This window comes from Pipra filicauda, unplaced genomic scaffold (assembly GCF_003945595.2).
Source record: "Pipra filicauda isolate LSUMZ 115617 unplaced genomic scaffold, ASM394559v2 scaffold295_size919547_pilon, whole genome shotgun sequence".
In the NCBI taxonomy this organism is placed as follows: domain Eukaryota; kingdom Metazoa; phylum Chordata; class Aves; order Passeriformes; family Pipridae; genus Pipra; species Pipra filicauda.
In genome coordinates, this window is record NW_024104415.1 from 167574 (window position 1) to 188263 (window position 20690).

Consider the following 20690-nt stretch of genomic DNA (forward strand, 5'->3'; position numbering starts at 1 on the left):
TATATTATAGAGATCTATCAAGCAGTTATTAACTCTTAGTTTTATTGAGCTGGACAGCAGGACAGACAATCTTTTCTCCTCTTTATGTTGTACAAAACTTTCATTCAATATTGTCCTTTTACTGCATAAAGACCGGTTTATCAGGGTCTGGTATGGTCTGGACTGTGGGTCTGTGGGATACAAGGCCATAGGATGGTACTTGAGCAGGAATTACAACACAGCAGCCCTTCTGTTCAGTTTTCAGAGCCTGCAGTCATTAATCCCTGGAAAAAATCAAGGGGCTGTGTGTCATCCACAAATAACCAGTTTAACTCTTAATTTAAAAGGTTTTATAATGAATGGATTTTATTTTTCTGTTCTGGACTCTGAGGTTTTGGGAGCTGGGGTGGGTTCTTTAAGCCTTTTAAATGCTGCTCCTCAGCCACGAAGACTGGAAACTTCCTCTTTTAACATGTGAACCAAGTTCTTCACATTATTACTCCAGAAACTTGCCCTTTGATGAAGACATCAAACACCCAAAGATCTCGCATGACAGTGAGGATCAAACAGGAGTTCCTGCCATAACGAAACCATATGAGTTCTCCTTATCTCCCACATCAGGGATGTTTGGGGGTGGTGTGACCATCACATACAGACATGACACGCTCTGCCATTGCATCTTTAAGGTAGAAGCAGCTCTTGTTCGCCAGCCTGGCCCAGCTGTGCCATCACGAGTGTCCTGTCGTTTGTACCTTGCAGGGGGCTGATGGTCCCTCTGTGTGTGGGGTGTCCTCTGTCCCTGCCTTTGAGCATTGCCTAAGGAGAGCCCTCAGAGCTGCTCCCTCCCCTGCTCTGCTCTGCCCCTAGGGATGCACATATACTGATAAATTTGTGCTTTATTCCTGAGTGATTCCATAGCACCACAGCCTGATTTAGTTTGGAAGGGACCTTAATGTGGACGTCGTTCCCCCCTCTGCCACGGGCAGCGATGCCACCCACTAGACCAGGTTGCTTCAAGCGCCATCCAGCCCGGAATTGTGCTGGATTTGCTGCAGCCCGTGTGACAGAACTCACCTTGGCCCAGCGGGCTGCGGGCCAAACTCGGCCGGCGGCCGGAAGGGGGTCCCTGGGCTGAGGGGAGGACACGGGGCGGGCGGGGCCGGGGCTGCACCCCACCCGGGGCAGGGCCAGAGGCTGCGGCGGGGGAGGGACGGAGAGAGCGGGGAGGGAAGGGAAGGAGCGGTGTGGGGTGGGAAGGAGAGGAGCAGAGAGGGAAGGAGCGGGAAGGGAAGAGAAGGAGCAGAGCGGGGAGGAGCGGAGCCGCGAGAGACGGAGCGGTGCAGGGAGGGACGGACAGAGCGGAGCAGGGAAGGAAGGAGCGGAGCGGGAAGGGAAGGGAAGGAAAGGAAAGGAGCGAGGAGGGAAGGGAAGGAGCAGAGCGGTGCGAGAAGGAGCGGATCGTGGCTGAGCCGAGCCGCCGGCGCAGCCCCGCGGTGCCGGCCCCGATCGCGCCTTGGAGCCGCCGCTCCGCTGCCATTCCCGCGCCATGGAGCGCTGAGGGGCTGCGGAACCTGCGGCCGAGCCACGGACACGCCGCCGGGCCGAGGTAAGCGCTGCCGGGGCTGGGGGGGCCCTGCCCGGCCCTGCCCGGGGGTCCCGGCGGGTCCCGGGGGTCCCGGTACCTGTTACGTGCCCGGGGTTGGGGAGCGCGCCCGGCGCGGGGCCGATGGAGGAAAACGACTGAGTCACTTGTGGGGTGTTTCGGTGATTCCAGTAAGTTTGGTCCTATAGAATCACATGGCGTTAAGAACTGATAGTTTGAGGGGGAAAAAAAGGGGGGGCCGAGGGGGGGGGGGGGCTTGTGGTTTTCTAGAGAGCGAAGATGTACTTATTTGTTGATTTTACATTATTTTATTTCTAGTCTTTCTACATTTTATGGCTATTTTATCTGTGCCTCTATATTCCTTCTGTTTCTTTCTATAAGCTTTCTATTCCAAATTTCTGTTGGAATTGCTCATTTTATCCGGAACCTGTTAAGGTCCATTGAATCGTGTGCCCAGGGTTTGTGTCCTCCAGCACATGGGCTGGGGGCTGCCATGGCCGGGTTCCACCTCCAAAACAGGTCAGCCCTCGCCCAAAGCTCTCGAGCGATCTGCAGCCTTGGGTCCTCCTGAATCCTGGTGGGATCAGCCCTCCCGATGTTCATCTCCCGGAGACATTTCCCCTCCCAGGCTCTCCAGCTCTGCATCATGTTCTCTGACATGTGCTTTGAGTCAGTTTGTTTTTTCTGCTTCTCCTTTTCTCAGTTCGGTGCCTGGTGGGAGTTGTGAGTTTAGGGAGGATGTGGAAGTTGAGTGTTTCCTTGGTGTAACTCCACATCAGCTCCGCGGCAGCAGCTGCCTGCAAGCCCATGGAGCAAGGAGAGCTGCTCCTTTCCCCTCTTGGGGTGGAGGTTGAGGAGTGATAAATCAGTTCGGATGTGCAACAAGCTATTCACTGTAGATCTCTCGGGGTAGGATGTAGCCATGAAGGTATTGGGTTGCTTTGTGTGGTGCTCAGCATGTGTTGCAATAGGAAACGTCCCAAGAGATCACCTACACTGAGGAGAGAATTCTTGAGAGATTTGTAAATTTTTAGCAGAATTCATACAATGCTTTTTATCTTTTTCCTCTGAAATTCTGATGTCAGCAGCCAATAAAGTGAATTTGCGTGTTGTAAAGCCAATGAAACACAGAACTTTTTAGACCAATTTGAGAGAGATGCTCATTTGCTGTGTTCCTCACTGGTCCAGAGAGGGTGGCCGGGTTATAAGTAAATCTGTGATATATAAATCATCTGGAATATAAAGCTTTTTCATATGAGTGCTTTTCTAGTGCACTTTTTAGGTGTACTGGCTGCATATGGCAAATTATTCATTGTAATTATGTTTCTCTTATCATCTAATCTGTTTTAATAATTTTCCATGTGCCTCCTCAGGTACTCCACGTACAGCTATATCACCCTTTACCCTCATCTTTAGACATTTTAGATTCCAGTAAATAATTTTCAATGTAATGCTTTAATGGGAACCTGAAGTAAAATGTGAGATTCAGCCTTGTTTGCTGCTTCTTCCAAAATCATATTCAGGTTTTTCCTCAACCAACCCTGTATTTACTCCCCAGCTCTTTTCACGTCACATGGAAACCTCTCCTTATTCAGCATTCAAATCCTTGCTCCAGAGCCTGACTTATCCAGCAGGAAGCTTAGACCAGATTAGCTGACTAATCGTCTCTGGGAACACCAGTCTCGTTTAAAAAGTCATTACAATCAACTCTCTTGAATTCCCATATTTGAAATGAATAACCATGGATAGATTTGTGAAATCCTTCCTAAAATGGCAATTTTAAGTGCTGATAAGTTTGTTTTACCCAAACACCCCTTCCTTGGGGTGATCTGCCCTGGTATAGATGTGGGAAGTCCTTACAAAGTGAGGAAAATGGTGAGAAAACAATGCTTAGAAATACCTTTAGTCGTTTATATTAAATGCCTCTTATGCAAATAAAGCATGTAAGACTTTACACTGGTTCCATCAGTAAGTAAAATAGTAAATTAGGGCAGTAGGATAAATCCAACCTTAGTAGATGGAAAAAAAAGTATTAGAAAGGTGTAGGACAAATAATGATGGGAAAGCACTCCCATAACCTTAATGACTGTTGCAAACAGATGTGTGTCTACTTTAAATATTACTTCTAAAGCGAAGGGATATTAATCTGCTGTTATTACTCATGCTCTGGGTGTTCTTTTTGCCCCTGTATTTCCCTTAGTTGAGAGAATTAAAATAATTTGTCAGCTTCACTCTCAGCTTCTTGCTGCTGCAATGTTTTGGTTTCAGGCAATGCAGAGGAATGGTTTAAGTGGTGTAGGTAAAACATTTTAGCTGGATTTCTTCAATTATGAAAACAGCTTTCAGCTTGAAAAGCTTGTTTTTACAAGAGAAGAACAAATTGATAGGATCATGTTCCTTGCTAAAAACATCTAGGAAAGGCTAGTTTCTCTTTCCTCTTAGTTCTCTGAGTGTAAAATGCAATTGGTTCCATTAATCTAGGAGGTCTTCATGCCAGTACATCCCAAATAGTTTAAGGATATAGCCCTTATTCAGGCTAACAAGTTAGAGAGAATATCATGAATGATACAGAGAAAGTAAGTTAAGAACCTTTTCCCTGGTCATGCAATAGAAAAACAAGTAGGCATGCAGCATTCGAGACTTTTAATTTAATTTTTTAACTTAATTTAATTTTTCATTAGATGTCCAATTAGACCAAGGGAATACTTCCCAGAGAGCTCCTCAAGCGCAGAACTTGAATCCAAAATAATTACTGTAAATCACAGAGGTGTCCAGAAGTCTGAGAAACTTTGCAAATACTAAAAAGAAAATTTTGGAGAACAATAATAATAATAATAAAAAAGATATAACTGGTTATCCCTCATAGCTTAAGCCACTGTCTGAGAAATAAGACTTGGAGGAAACTTTCTGGGAGAGCAGATTATTCCATGTCTGCCTACAGTGGGATTTCTTGCACTTTGTGTTGCAGCATCTGGTGTTACTGTGAGTGATGAGGGAATAGATGAGTGGATGGGGAGGGATTAGATCTGTGCCTCTTCAGGTGCTTACAAAGTGTAATTCTGGAAGTGCACATGTGCACTCTGAGTTTGGCACTTCCTTGTGTTTGGCCACTTAATGGTACACTTTGTTTATTCATAAATCAGGGGAGAAAGAGCCAGAAAATCCCCCTACAGCTGTCTTTGTTCTCCCTTTTTTTTCTGTCCATGTGGGGGTTTTGTGTGTGGATTGAGGGATTTTTTTCCTCCTCTCCATCCATCTCTTTCCTGAAATTTCTCTCCTCTCTGGAGGCCAAGCAAAGAAGGTTATGGATATTTTTACCCATGAGGAACCAAGGCCTGGAAGAAGTAAGGACAGTCTTGGTGGTACTGAAAATGTAGGTTGGGAACTGGGACAGTGTAGAGCAAAGGTATTGTTTAGAGTGAGTTATTTTATGTAGTAAAAAAGTAGCTTATTTGGGGTGGAATTATAAAACTTGGTACCTTATGGGCTGAACATCTTTACTGTTAAGTTGTTAAAGGGTTGAGAGACGGGTAAAAGTTGTGCCAGCACAAACAAATGGCTTGTGATGGGCTGTGGGATAGTGGGTGAGGCTGGGCTGGGTTTGGTGTTGGAGCTCAGGAGGATGTGAGTGGGTGATACAGAGTTACCTTTGACTCCTGTGAAGTTACAGTAGGTTCTGGTGGGGTGGAAGGAGCTCAGAGGTGCAATATGGCATAAAAAGCCACTGGGAAAGGGATGGGATCTGTCACAAGTTTAGGTGTTTCTCCCCATGTGTGGAAGTGCTACATGTAGTAGTGTGGCTAAAATTAGGGCTGGCAAGCTGTGGGTTGATGACTGTTCATTTCTGTAACACCAGTAAGGGCTGACACTAACAGGGGGGTGCCTTGAAGGAGAAGTCTTGACTAGGTGGTAGTTAAAGCCACAGCCCACTCAGGTTGAGTTTCTCAGCATGGATTTGGAAATGAGAGCACCAATCACACCAGGAGAGCTGAGTTATGGTCTTTAAACTGTGGCTGAAGCCAAGCAGGCAAAATGCCTTTTGATGGGCTCTGAGGATGAGCAGCCTTGCTGAGCTGGAGTTAAGATCCAGGTTTCCTTTAAAACTTGCTATGGTTCTATGATTCCCTGTTAGACACTCACCTTTGTGAGCAGTGATGTAGAGGCTGCTTTCCTGCCAGCAGGAAAGGTTTTAAGAGCCTTCACTCCAGGAAAGATTCCATCCCATAGTGACTCTTTCTTGACAGTAAACTGAGCCATTTGTCCCTTGTCTTTCTGGTGTTACCTTTTGTAATAATTGTGTCAGCCTCTTTAGTGCCCTACTCTAGAAATTCCTTCAAACCAAGCTGTGGAGGCCATCCTGGGGTATCCAGAGCCCAAGGAATATCCTGTCTGGGTGCTTACAGGAAAGATGAACGTGATCAAAAAGAGCTGCAGGCTTGAATTTTTGTATCATTGAAGGCTCTAAATCCTTATTATTGTCCTTCTGAGGTATTTTCCTCACTGTTTGCATTCCATGCTCTGAAAATGAAAGTACTAAGCTGACTGAGATTTTTGAAGTTTCTTTTTATAATTGAAACACCAGTTAACTCAAAGGAGCTTTCCTTCTCAGGTGCTTAAAGCCTCTGAGATTTCACTGTGGCTTGACCAAGAAATCTTTAGCATTTCTGTTTTCCTGTGGGCTTCAGGTGATGGGATGAAGTGCCAGTATTCCAGTGTATAATGTACTCTCTCATATATTACATTAGTTTCTGGTAGCAGAAAAGCAATGGAGGCCACCAGGATCTTTTGCATCAGAGAAGTTGAGGTAACTGGTGTCCTCTTTGTTCCTTGGAATGTCAGGAGTGTTGCCTGGAAGAGGATGGAAAATCTTCTGTGGAAGGTCTGGGCCGTGTTCCAATGGGAGCATGAGGATGCAAACTGTGAGATGACATTTTTGAGGAATACTTTGGATGTTGTTTGCTGCAATGCACCTCATTTGCCAACAGCTGCCTGTTGAGAACGTTCAGCTGACCTGCCCCAGCTGCTAAATGGTTAATATGTACCCATTTGCTCTCTAATTAATTTGCTCTCTGATAATACCCTATGTTTGACCTGATTTAAGCAGCAGATTTTGCAGGGAGTGGTGGCTGTTTGTGGCACAATCTTTGCCACAGGGTTGGGGAGCAGCACAGGACTAGAATGACACAGAACAGGTAATAAAAGGCTGACCAGAAGAGCAACCACACAGCAGGTACTAATACCTGCTTTATCAAATAATTTTCAGCTCTCAGGAACTAGGACAGGGATTGTTCGTGTGATGTTTGCAATGAAAGAATGGTTTTCACAAGGTATTCAATGCAGAGCTTATGAAACAACACCATGTTCTACAAGTGAAGAAGTAGGAAGAGAGAAAAGGGGAAAGAAAGGTCAACTAAAATAAATCCAAGGGAACGATATGGTCTGGAGGCCTACACAGAGCCAGGCAAAACAGCAGAATGGGGAGCAGCAAATAAGGTGATGCCACGGCGTGGGTTTGTAAGTCATGTCTGCAAGAGAAGTCAGCTCTGCTCTCCTAAACCCAGGAATAAGCTCAACCTGTTGTAGAGACAATATTCATGAGGTGGTTGTGTGTTTTTGACAGAGGTACCTCGGGGCAGGTGCACAAGGCAGCCACAGAGAGCTCACAGAGGATTCTTTCAGATGCTTTTCTTTCATTACAGTGTTTCTAAACTTGTAAACAAGAAGCTGACCCTTTCCTTTCCTAGAATAGATAACCATCATATTTTCAGTTTTGATTTTCCCTGGAGTCCTGGTGAACTCAGGTGCCACTGACACATACAACCAACAGTGTTTTTCCTGGGAACCAAGTCAAATAAAGTGACTGCCTGCAGTACAGAAGAAATCTGGGAGTTGTTGGGAGCTGTAGTTTTTTCTCACTGACGTGCAAAAATCAGGTTTGGTACCTGTGGCATGTCAAGAAAAATGAGGAGAAATTTCCCTTGATGGAGGAACCTTCTTGTTGCTAAACAAAGCTCACCCTCTGAGACACACAGATTGATCTGGATTGAATGTTTTCTGCCTGTAAGATGGGCACCCAGGGACAAATTACTCCTGAGCATTGGGGGAAGGATTAGTACCATGCTCAGCTCAGAAAATAAATTCTTGCAATTGATTTTTGTTTCATTCATGCTTTTGTAATTCAGTAATTGCTCAAGGAAGCAATAGGCTACATCCCACTTGAATAAACAGCACCAAGAAATCTTCTGAAATTGCCAGAGCACTTGTTAAATGTGAAAGATAAATCTGGACTGGAGCTCCTTGCAAGGGGGATACTTTCAGGAGTGCTTATAAATAGTGAGAACAGGAACTTCAGGAGGAGAGGAATCCAAAATGATTAATCCTCGGGAGTAACCACTGCTGAAACTCCAAGCCTAAATAAGAAGCAGAAAATAATCCAACAGCACAAGAGCTCTTGAGAAGAAAATAAGTATAAGACATATGGAAACCTTCAGGGTGAAGCTGCTCTGTTTGATGGGATTCTGTTCAAAGCAAATCATATTCTCAGGATGCACAGTGTGCTCAGGAATACTAATCACAAATCTCCCAGTGCCTGAGTGTGGTGCAGGAGCTGAACTCACTGCTGCCTATTTTGGTCATGCCACTGGAAGAAAAGATGTCCATGGAGAACATTTGCAATCCCTTGGAATCAGCTTCAGCTTCCCTTGCATCAGCTTGGAAAATTGTCACTGAAATAGCACAGGATTCTCCCATTTTTCATCTGGGAATAGGTGGTCATGATCTGAGTTCACCAGCCATGCTTGGGCAGGAGCAAAGCACATTTGGAAGGGGTATGTTAAGTGTCATTTGGAGCAGCTGAGGGCACTTAGTGTGTTCAGCAGGAGAAGAGCAGACTGAGTGGAGACCTCATTGCAGTTACAACTTCCTTGGGAGGGGAAGAGGAGGGGCAGGCACTGATCTCTGCTCTGTGGGGACCAGGGACAGGACCCCAGGGAATGGCCTGAAGTTGTGTTAGGGCACGTTTAGGTTGGATCTCAGAAAAAGGTTCTTCCCACAGAGGGTGGTTGGACACTGAACAGGCTCCCCAGGGCAGTGGTCACAGCACCAAGGCTGCCAGAGCTCAGGGAGTGTTTGGATGATCCTCTGGGGCACCTGGTGTGACTCTTGGGGATGGTTCTGTGCAGGGCTGAGGGTTGGACTGGATACTCCTTATGGGTCCCTTCCAACTCAGCATATTTTGGGATTCTGTGATTCTTCCAGAAATTCTCATCTTCCCACCGAGGAAAACTCTCTCAGTACATCTTTTGGGATTCTCAAAGGAGAGCAGGAAACTTATCCCAGGTTGTCATCCTTGATAGTTTTAGCAGCTTCTTGAGGAGCCTTAATGGCGAGGTGCCAAGTAAGAAGAGCAGAGCTGGGGGATCCCGTCCTTGGCTGCTGATCCTGAGGATTTCATGGCATGTTCTTAGCTGAGATAACTCCAAACCAGGTACATCATAGGAAGCTCTAGACCAAGGATCTATTGCTACCATTACAATGAATATAATAGTTGCTAGGATTCCCTTCCCCACTGATTCTTCCCAGGTGTGCCAGGCTGGAAGAAGTCAATGTGCCTCAGCTGGTTTTGTGTCACTTTTCTTCTTCCCTTCGTTCCTTTGTCTGCCTCAATTCTGCATTTCCTTTCTAGAATTCATCCCAGAATTTCTATTCTAAGACCTCTTCACTGCACCTTCCTAATGAATTATGTATGTATGGAACTTACAGACCTTTGGGTGAAAAGCATTTACTAAAGGGAAATACTTGGAAAAGCAGGATGATTAGAAGCCTGGCACTTCTATAGCTCTTATTTTCTCATTCTGAGCTTGTCCTTTGCTTTCAGCATATACAGGATATTTTGGGATCCTGAAATCCCCTGCTGCTATTGGTAGAGTTTGAGGTGTTATTTGTGTGTCCAGTGTTGCCCCTGTTCCGTAGGTGAATTGTTCCCATGTATTTTTTCCATTTTTCTTATTTCTGGCAGAGCCATGGGACCACTGTGGTTTTTTTCAAGCTGCTTGTGGGTCACTGATGAATCAATTAAATTCTAAAGGGAAGATTTTAACTGCCTTTTCTCAGAAAGGCAAGAACAAGGCAGTGTTCAAATAAAGTCAGGCACAAGAACTGTAAAAATAAATCGTTGTTTACTTAATGCTTGGTTTCCTTCTGGAGCCAATTGGCATATTCACAGAAAACCAGATATTTTTAAAAAAGGAAAAATGACTAGAAGGAAGTAAAAAGACACATTCTTTAGCATCTTCCTTGTTTCTTAATCATCCACTATTAGTGTAAAACTATTTTATACTGTCCTGGTGTGGGACTCCTGTCATGGAATATTTGGAATGAAATTAATTCCTCAGTTCAGTTATGTGTAGTAAAATTTAGGAAGAATTTGGTAAGCAAAAGATAAGGTATTTGTTTATACTCATGTAAAATAGAGAAGCTTTATGATTAAAAAATAGTAACTTAGCTCTGAGTAGACTCTTACTGACTTTGTGCACATCAATAGAATATACTGGTGAATTTTCCTAAATTAAATATTGCTGTTCTTCCGTGCCCTGAGGTGTTCCTGTGGTGGACTTCGCTTGTTGCTCTCACTATCAGGAGGAATTGATGCTGACTGTGAGCATCATGGGTTATTTATAAAACAAGGACCAAGCAGGAGACACCTTCCAAACTCCTCCCATGGAATGGCTCATGCTTCCACGTCTCTCTTTACCAGGAGGAAGCACATGCTCCTCTTCTGCTTCACCTTAGGGCGGTGGAAATGATGCCTCATAAAGATGAGGTACCTCCTTATCCTTAAGGAAACTAATTTTCCATGCTGGGATTGATGCATTAGAAAAGGCATTTGCAGTCAGCCCCCCCCAACAAATTCCCTTCTTCCTTCCCATAATTCACTCTATATTTAGGCTGCAATGAGGTGCAACCCCTGGAGTAATTTTTGCTCTTGCTTTTTCCATTTTACTCTACAGAGATCTGTAATCATTTCTTTATTTGATAGGTCTTGTGACTGCTTAATGGATCCAAGACCTGCTGGTGTTGGTGGACACCAGCACTTGCTTCCCAGTTTAGCACTGTAAAACCAGTAAGTGAACTGAAATGGGAGTGTTTGGATCAGAGTTCAGCTGTTGGGTCTGGGCTCAGCTTTTTTTGCGTGGGTTAGGCTGGGCGAAGCTTTGAATTTGGTTTTTCAGTGCTGTAGCTCTGCCGAGCTGCTGTTTGGTACTGACACAGTGCAGGGGATTTTCCTGGTCTGCAGATTGGCTGTGGGTTTGGGAAAACATAAGTGATAGTTATAAAACTAGTGATAATTAGAATCTCTAGTGGAAGGTTCCCTGCTCATGGCAGGGGGTGGAATGAGACGGTCTTTAAGGGCCCTTCCAACCCAAACCAGTCTGGGACTCTATCATAAAACCATCTTAAGGTCTATGATTCCATTATAAAACCAGCTTAGCTCTACCTGCCCCATCCCAGATCCATGGCACTCCCATCTCTAATACTTCAGGATGAATACATCCATGTTTTATTGATTATTCCCATCGCTTTTAATCCAGGGCACATTCAGTCTCTCTCTACATTAGTTCCAGCTACTTTGTGGTTACATAAACCAGATTTTCTTTGAGAAATCTTATACTTTTCAGGAAACAAAGCCTATTTTGAGTTTCATTATTGATGTTGTGCCTTTGGGAGCGAACAAGTTGTGCCTGGATTAAGTCAAATGCAGTCCTGTGGCACCCACAGCTACTTTATACTGGTTTTGACATCAGACATATGAATTTTTTGTAAGTGTGGTTACAATGATTGGTTCTTCAAGGGTACTTGTAGGTGTCTAACAACTGCACTTCTTAATCAGAGTAATTAAATTCATAAAAATTAGTCATTTGAGATTAAAAAAAATGCAGGCAGCATAAAATCGTTCCCCCCGTGTTCTTGTATTTATCTGTGCATCCTTGGTGACTAAAGCACAGGGCATGTTTTTACACTGTAAATATAATCAAAGTTATAATTTCCACAATTTTATTATTTTTTTTTTATATAAAATAGCTGGAGAAGATTTCTTTCCCTGTTGGAAGTCTGTGGGCTCAGATCATCTCTCCTTTTTCTGCAGAGGAGGGTGAAAGGAGTGTTCTCCATATGTCTGGGGGGTTAAAATTATCCCGAGTGCTGTGTGGTGATGGTTCTGCAGATGAGCTCAGTTCTGCAATCCACACCTAAAATTGGGAAGTCTAAATGGAGAAAGCAGTGGGAATGTTTCATTCCTGAGTGGTTCAAGCTGTAGGAAGTTCAGGTTCTCCGTTGCACCCTGTTGTCTTCATATTTATGGTCTAGCCCTTTGAAATGGGACTTTTTTCTTTCAGTGAGCAGGAGGCAGTTTCTAAAAATAAGTGTTTAAAGTGATATTGTAATTTTCATTTATTGACTCTCTGGCTATCTGCCAAAACTTCAGTCAGAGACCTGCAGTCATTTTTAAGGATTCACAGACTGTCTTTCAAGCCTGTGAGAGGGAGAAGATGTGTTGGCTCCTGTTGCCTCAAACTGTGGAGGAAGGAAAATAGCCCACACCTAATACCTGCTCCTGGATGGACATGGAGCAATAAATTTGGGAGAAATTCCTTACTGTGAGGGTAAAATTCAGGTTGCTCAGAGAAGCTGTGGCTGCCTCATCCCTGGAAGTGTCCAAAGCTGGGTTGGATGGGGCTTGGAGCAACCTGGGCTAGTGAAAGGTGTCCCTGCCCACGGGGATGAGATAAGATTTAAGGCCCCTTCCGACCCAAAGTATTCTGGAATTCTGTGATTCTGTGAGGCCAGTGCTGTTTAATCCCTGTGTGAATGGAACAGGCAAGTGCCCTCCTTCCCTGCCATCCAGGCTGAGGAAGCTTTTCCATCCTCCCCATCCCACGGTACCCCCAGGGGAAGTGAAGTCTCCTCTTTTCTCCTCTCTTGGGTAGAGGTGGCACTTGTGTTCTCCAGCTCCACAGCCAATACAACGGAAAATGAAAGGGGCTCGTTCTACTCACTGCAACACCTCAGGACCTTGGGATTATCCTTGAGTTCCTTGCATTTTCCTGCCACAGAGGTCTGGTCATACCCTGAGGCTGTGAAATGCAGACCTAATAAATTAGATTCTGATTCTCCTTTACTCAGGCTCTCAGTGGCTTTACTTGCAAAGGGCTCAGTCTCTCTCTTATGGGATGTGTTAGAAATGCTGCTCCCAGCCAGGTTCTGAGCTGTTCTGTGCTCTGTGTTTACTGTAGGAAAACAGCTGAGGGGACATATTTCGCAGTTTTATTTTGGGCATCTTGTTTGTTTTGAGGAAAAAAACCCATTTCCTTCTATTCTGAGTTCTCAAAGGAAGGAATATGAGCATTTCCTTATCTCAGTGGAAGCAGATTTATAAGGGGAGCACCTGAATGTTGGAGCTGGTTAGGAATGAAAGAGCCTTTGGAAAGAAGAAGAGAAGCAGTGATATAGAGCCTCCCCCCAAGTCCTGTATGAACAGATTAAACTGAATGTAATTAATAAGAGAAGAAATCCATTAAGTTGTTATAGTAACTGGGGAGCTAAGGTTGAAAATGTATGATCTGAGTGACTCAGCTCTGGGGGAAGGGATCTGAAAGCCCACACAGAGCTGGCAGCTTGCCTTTCCTGGGGCTCCTCTCTGTCCATGCCCCAGGAAGCTCCTGTGGAGGCACCTTGCATGGTCAACGCTCTTCCCAAACCCTTAAGACAAACTTATTCTCCCTGCTGCACCCTACACCTCTTGTTTATCTGCCTCTCTGGTGATCCTTGAAGAAAGTTGGCAAAACTCACCCAAAAGAAGTGATAGTGGGAGCAGTGCCAGGTCTTTCCAAGAGGCTCTTCCTAGTGGGGAATAAGGATCTGTGGGTTCTTGTGTCCTGCAGAGTAGCACCACCTCATTTCTGGAGATCCCTTGGAAGGAGGACATCTACTGAATTTATTCCCCATAATTTATGTGGGACCTTACACAAAAAAGTACGTTGATTTGGTTGACCTCATTAAAAACTGCTCGTGTAGAATGTGGGAAAGGGTTGATTTATTTGTGTATCTGTGTACTTTCATTATTTGCAGCCCGTGTTTTCTCAGGATGCAGCTGCTTCCCCAACAGTTCATAAACATTTACCTGCTTCCCTCCAGGTGTTTATGTCAGGGAATGACGTGGGTGAATGGAGAGCAGTACAGAAATCTGGGATGTTTATTTTAGCTTGGTGGGAAGATGTCTCTAGTGAAAACGTCTCCCCCAGCCCATGGGGCTTGGAAGGAGATGATCTTTAAGGACCGTCCCAAACCATTCTGTGATTCCACGTTTCCCAATATATCTGGTTCTCAATATTTAGTTCTGCATCCAAAATTAATAATAAACCTTTGCAATAGCAAAGGCTTGTTTTTTCATAGTTCTCATGATTGTGTGTAGCCTCTGCCTTAGGAATAACCAAGGTTTTGTTGAGCAATTAATTGCCTAATGGCATCTCTAAAGCTGGAAGTAATTTGCTAACGTTATGCTCTGCGTTGATCTGAAAATCATTAGGGAATGACTAGTGGTTTATTGCATCTGTTCAGTTAAAAATTAATATTAAAAACGGTAAGAATTTGGATTTATTAAAAAAAAATACAGAGGTAAGAAGCTGACTGTTGAACAACCTGTGGAGATTTCTCTGTACGTGTTTGGTCCAATTTCTCAGCTTCAGTTACTTCAGGTTTATGTAGGATTTATGTGCTGTAGGTAGATGTTCATTTCTGGTGAAATTTAAGGATGTCCAGCTACTTAATTTTGATCCAAACCTAACGTTTTATCTACCAACAATTAAGATGAAAAGTAATCAGGCTCCATTTACTCAATAGAAAGGTCTGTTATCACTGGATTATCTTAAGGTCCCTTCCTACCCAAACCATTCTATGATTCTGTATTCATACAAGATAAATGCATGTATATTTAACAGTGCCAAAATTGCAGGTGAATATTTGGTTGTAGTAAAGAGTTCAAGAAAATACTCTTGTTCCTTGTATGATATGGGATTCTTTGATCTGCTCCTCACAGGAGTGACAAGGACAAGGCGAAAAGCTTGTCCTTAATAATTGTATTCTCCAACTGTAAGAAAGATGATGATATTTTGCTTTAAATTTGGTAGAGAGAATAATCCCTGCTGTAAACCTGGTCTAGTGGAAGGTGTCTCTGCCCAGGGCAGGTGGTGGAACCAGATGGGCATTAAGGTCATTTCCATCCCAAACCAGTCTGAGATTCTATAATTTTGTAGATTGTTTGTCCTGTGACATAAAAAGATCATTTCATGTCCACATCATGCTGTTGTTTTGCACTGGAACAAGCTAAACTATCATATTTTTCTACTCTAAACAAAGGCTACTTTAAAAAAAATAATGTACTGATAATACCAAGTATTTTATTTCTGGAAAGAAGATACATGAGGGAATACATGAGCATCTATGGCCAAGAGAATTGAATTGCCTGTTTAAAAATGAACTCAAATAATTCCAATACATTCTTTTGCTTTGTGGCAGCAAAGGTGAGGAACTGCCTTTTACCACCAAATTTTCAAATCTTTTTAGAAGAGGAATATTAATTGGAGTTTCCAGCCTCCTCTTCAGCAGTAGTTGAGCTTCTCTTGCTTTATAGGCCAAAGACAATTATTGCATCTACAGATACCAGTATGCTGACTTTGCACAGAATCATGGTTTGGGTTGGAAGGGACCCTAAAGCCCATCTAGTTCCACCCCCTGCCATGGACAGGGATGCCTTCCATTATCCCAAGTTGCTCCAAGCCCTGTCCAGCCTGGCTTTGGACACTTCCAGGGATGGGGCAGCCACAGCTTCTCTGGGCAACCTGTGCCAGGGCCTCACCCCCCTCACAGCCAGGAATTCATTCCCAATATTCAATCCAAATCTATCCTCTTTCAGCTTAAAGTAATTTTGACATCAAGACTCCCTTTTCAGTTGCTGTAATTGCTGAAAATTGCCCCCTGCGTGCAGAGAAATAGGAATTTTCTGGATGGGACCAGGTTGGGATTCCTCTGACCACGCTTTGAACAACCTGGGACTGTCATACATCCCTATATTTTGGACTTTCCAGTTCTGCAGTTCCCTTTGCACCTTTACCATTGAATAATTTGGACATATATTTGAATTTTGACGATAATTTGAAAAAAAAAAAAAAAGCGCCAGACTTTTTGTGGGGACACACAAAAGGACTGAGACATGGAGCTCATCCCTGTGAAAAGATAATTCCTTGCTCCAGAGCACTGAGATGCTGCACGAAGGGGTTACTGAACAGGGCTCTCTTCATTAATTGCACTGTTTGAAGTGATTGAATTGGATAAAAACTTTCTAAAGTGTTCAGCAAGAGGCAGACACCGAGTGCTGGCAGTATCACCCCCCCATAATTAAAGGTTTGAAGAGTTTTTAATAACCAGGGAAAAATTACAATGCAAAGTTTGAAGCAAATGTTCACTTTCACCTCAGTTAACAGCACTTGATTTTGGAGCAAATTGCAGAGTGAGCTGAAGTATTCTTTCATTTCTTTAAAAAAATGCTGATAATTTCAGCCTGGAATCTAAGATAATGCAAATATTTTCCCAACAAGCAAAATATCAGATACTGAAGAAAAGAAAACAGCAGTAATGTAAGGAAACAGTAACATCTGCTTTGGCTACAAGTAAAATCCTGGAATAAGAAAGCTTAAATATTCCTCTAAATCAATTTTTTTCCATAAACCTCCTGTTATAAATTAGTGTTGTCATAGATGCCTCTTAAAATATATGAAGTGATATATTGTAACAGATGTGGTCTTAGCCAGTGGCTGGTAGAAAATGTGTGTGTTTGCAGAAGACCAAATGCTTTTCCTTTTAGTCTTCATTTTCTTTTTTTATTGGATGGGCAGACAGAAATTTCATTCTGGAAATTGCAAGCATGGAAAAAAACCCAGGATAAATCAAGTTTGTAGTTGATCGTCATGCCTTTAATACTCCCAATGGCTTTGCCTTTGCAGGTGAGATGTGGAGTTGAATTGGAATTATTCTCTGCTCCTGGATGAAAAGGGGCCTTTCTGTAAAGGGATGATGTGCATGTTCTAGGGTATTTTATAAAATTTATAAAATTTTTGAGCCAATGCACCAGAGCAGGGAGTGATTATTCCTGTACTTAATAACAGAGCTATTGCTGCACAAAATCTGTGATCTAAGAAAAGAAATCCTTCGTATTTCATTAACAGAAATGCTACTGCAGACAGGCAGTGTTAGAAACAATAAATTGTGTGTGGCTGGATGCTGTTACTCTACAAGTAACCTCATTTTGTCCTCATTTAGCAGCACACAGAGGTCTCTCCCTGATTCTGATTTCCCCTTCCTTGGACTCCTTAGAGGGCTGTCTTTTATGAGCAGTCTAGGATGAAGGATTTATGGAAATGCAGTTTATCAGCTGCAGAATCCTCGTTCCTGGGGAAGGGGGGACATGAGGGCAGTGAAAACCACCAGCATCTGTTTGCCCTGGCACAGGGCCCCGTTTTTCCCATTTATTTGGTTTTTGTGTGTGCCTGTGGTCAGAAGAGCTGGTTACCTGGTCTCTGTGAAAGCATTTACTCTAATTGGCCATGGGATAGGTTTGGCCCCCGGCAATGAAATTGTTTGTTGGGTGGTGTTTCCTGGCCCACAGGGCTGTGTTTCTGAGGACATGCAGGACCTACCTGAGCATCACTGTCTTGGACAGAAAACCACGGGGCTGCTTCATGGAGAGCTCCTTTCCCAGGTGCTGTTTGAAGATGCTGCTGTGTCCTGCTTGTTCAGCCCCTCATATCCCGTTTTATAAGTCATCTGGAAATCATGGAATGGTTTGGAAGGGACCTTAAAGCCCATCTCGCTCCACCCCTTGCCATGGGCAGGGACAACTTCCACTAGACCAGGTCACTCTTTTGCAGATCTCAGCTTTAATTTGGTTCTCCAGGGACCTCTTGCTGTCCTGATTTTTCATTTCATCTTTCCCCACTATTCTTTAGTGTTTTTTCAAAGTCAAAGGCAAGGTTGGGAATATTCCTGTGTTACAAGGCTTCTGGAGGATGTGTTCTTCCAAGGATGGTCTCTATTTGTAGGCTTGATTCTGCTCTTCTGAGCTTGGAGTCATTGTGTGTCTTTGCTGCACGGCTCTAATATTAGAAAGAAAAATTAAAGGAAAAGAATCCTTCTTGCTGCCTATTTGAACTTTCCTCTTCCCATAAAAACCGCAGGGGAAAGAGAGATCTGAGGATCTGAGAACATTTCCTCTTGGAGCAGAGCAACTTCTGGGTGAGTTTAGAAAGGGAAGAAGTAAATCAGGGGCAGGAAATCAAGTAAATCAAGGACTGCATTAGCTGGTGGTAACACGGTAAGTTTCCCCACACTGTTGATCCAGCTAATCCCAAGGGATCTGCAGCATTTCCCTTATCTGTGGAGCCCAGCAAGGCTTAGTGCATTATACTCCTTTCCCAGTAAAAACACAGAGGGAACATGAAGTCTATTTTTTAAAAAATCAGCTTAAAAATCTAAAGGGGAAAAATTTGCCTGGCGTGCATTTTCTGGGGGTTTATTTTTAAACTGATTTTTTTTTTTAAGCATCATAATAATTGTTCTTTGCTCTCTGAGTGCTGTTCAGCTGCTTTCCGAGGAGTGGGAGGCTCTGCCAGTCGTTTGCACAGGGAACAAGGAAGATATAAATTGCATCCTTTAATAGTCTGCTTCACTTTTCTCAGTTATTACCTTGAAAATCCTTCTATGGTAGGTAACACTATTAAATGAGCCCTTTGGTGCTGTCAGAACTGATTTTTAATTTAATTTCATTTGACCACAGTAGTAGAACTGTTTTAGATATATAAGATCTAAAAATTACTAATATAGTCAGGAAATCAGAATAATGTTTCCTGAAATCCTTTCTTCTATTAATATTTGCCTAGAAGCTTCCTAAAAAAATATGATCATATTTTCCAGGGAAAAATACTGCTTGTATCTCAGGTGGGTTCTGCAGAGGCCTAACAAAAGCAAAATATTGATTTTCCTGTTGTAACTGAAATAAATGAAGAGCAATGACAACCTGGATAACCCTCTGCTGGAAATCAAAGAGTTACTGCAATTTCTGGAACAGATTGACTTAGTTATTCTCAGCTTTACTGATTAGGTTGCCAGAGAAAAGATGAGTCTTTGCAATCCTCTTAACCTTGGTGATATCTCGGTAAGGAACCTCCTAATGAAAGTTAAGACACTGTTTTAATAAGGATAATTTACCCAGTGGTAACACTGGAGTTTTAAAGGTGATTTTTTTGGTCCTGCAGAACTTTGACAGAGCTTTCTCAAGTATCTACAAAGAGCGTCCTGCCTATTACATTCACCTTTATAATAAAAGAACTGGTTTAATTTAATATTGTAGATAAATTTGCAACTTATCCCATGGCACAGATGCCTGATGGCTTAAACCAGCAAACTAATTTAGACTTGTTTTGCATGGTCAGCCTGTAATTCACAGGTTGGCAATTAGGACAAAGCTCAGAACAGCCTTGGAAGAAGACACATTGGAGGAATCAGTTCTCCAGCTGGATAATGTTGGTAGGTCTGAGTTAGCAAAGTTATTTTATAGGAGAATTGCAGTGATAAAAAATAAAGCTCGTTACACCTCTCAGGGCAAATCTGCCTCCAGCTCTGGTTGCAGCACAGGAAGGACATGGAACTGTTGGAGTGAGTCCAGAGGAGGCACCAAGATGCTCAGAGGGGTGGAGCCCCTCTGCTGCCAGGAAAGGCTGAGAGAATTGGGATTGGTCAGCCTGGGGAAGAGAAGCTTTGGGGCGACCTAATCGTGGCCTTCCAGTACCTGAAGAGAGCCTGAAGAAAAGATGGAGACAGACTATTTCCAAGGGCCTAGAGTGACAGAACAAGGAGAATGGCTTCCCACTGCCAGAGGGCAGGGTTAGATGGGATATTGGGAAGGAATTCTTGGCTGTGAGGGTGGTGAGGCCCTGGCACAGGTTGCCCAGAGGAGCTGTGGCTGCCCCATCCCTGGAAGTGTCCAAGGCCAGGTTGGACGGGGCTTGGAGCAACCTGGGATAGTGGAAGGTGTCCCTGCCCATGGCAGGGGGTGGAAGGGTCCCTCCCAACCCAGAGCATTCCATGATTCTATGAAATCCTTATTTTCTGAGTCAGTTTTCCTGGGTTACAAGCACTTGTGCTAATAGATGCCCTTGCTTTTGTTTTGCATAGTGCTGTGAATTCTTCTCAGCTTTTTATGAAAATTAGAACAGATTGGGTTTGCTGAGGAGGAGTGATTTTCTCGGAGCTGCCATAAGCTCTGCAGACCAGTTTAGTTGTTCCTGTTCACAAGAAATGGGGAAAGGTCACTGAAAAAAACCAACTGTTTCTTCATGAAATAAGTAGTAAAAAGGGACTGTTTGGGAAATTCTTAGGTATGTGTTTTTGGGAGGCTGTGTCCAAGAAATTGGACAGAATAAGGGTGTTTGAGCAGCTGGGGGGGCTCCTTCTGGAGAAAAGGAGGCTCAAGGGGGATCTTCTCACTCTCTGCAACTCCCTGACAGGAGGGTAGAGCCAGGTGAGGGTTGGGCTCTGCTCCCAGGGAACAAGGGACAGGATGTCAAGCTGTACCAGGGGAGGTTTAGATAATTCAAAAAACAATTTCACTGCATGAGTGGTCAGGCTTTTGAATAAGTTGCCCAGGGAGGTGGTGGAGTCACCATCTCTGGAAGCATTCAGGGGACATCTGGATTTGGCCCTTGGGGACGTGGTTCAGGGGTGATTATAGTGGTGCTGGGTTGATGGTTGGACTGGATGGTCTTGGAGGTCTCTTCAAACCATGATTCTGTAGTTCTGTGGTCACAGAGCTAAACATTTAGGGCTTAATACCAAAATTGGTGAAAGGAAAAAAGGTGCAGATAATTCTTCTGTGGCTCAAGATATGTGTGCCTGTGGGGTAAAAAGAAAAGGGTGAAATCCCTAGAACTAGTTTTTCAGGGGGATGTAACTTCTGCAGAAACATTTGCCTGGGATTTCTTTCAAGTTTTATTTGTTGGAT

At 43.6% G+C, this 20690-nt stretch overlaps 1 protein-coding gene across 1 annotated transcript in view; it reads left to right on the forward strand.

Moving 5' to 3' along the window:
* The first annotated feature begins 1418 nt into the window (after window positions 1-1418).
* The window catches only part of PDE4B (phosphodiesterase 4B), a 197714-nt gene continuing 178442 nt past the window's right edge, over window positions 1419-20690 (forward strand). The window contains exon 1 of the mRNA XM_027719023.2: window positions 1419-1585. The gene's annotated coding sequence lies outside the window, so the exon portion shown is untranslated. The remainder of the gene's footprint in view (window positions 1586-20690) is intronic.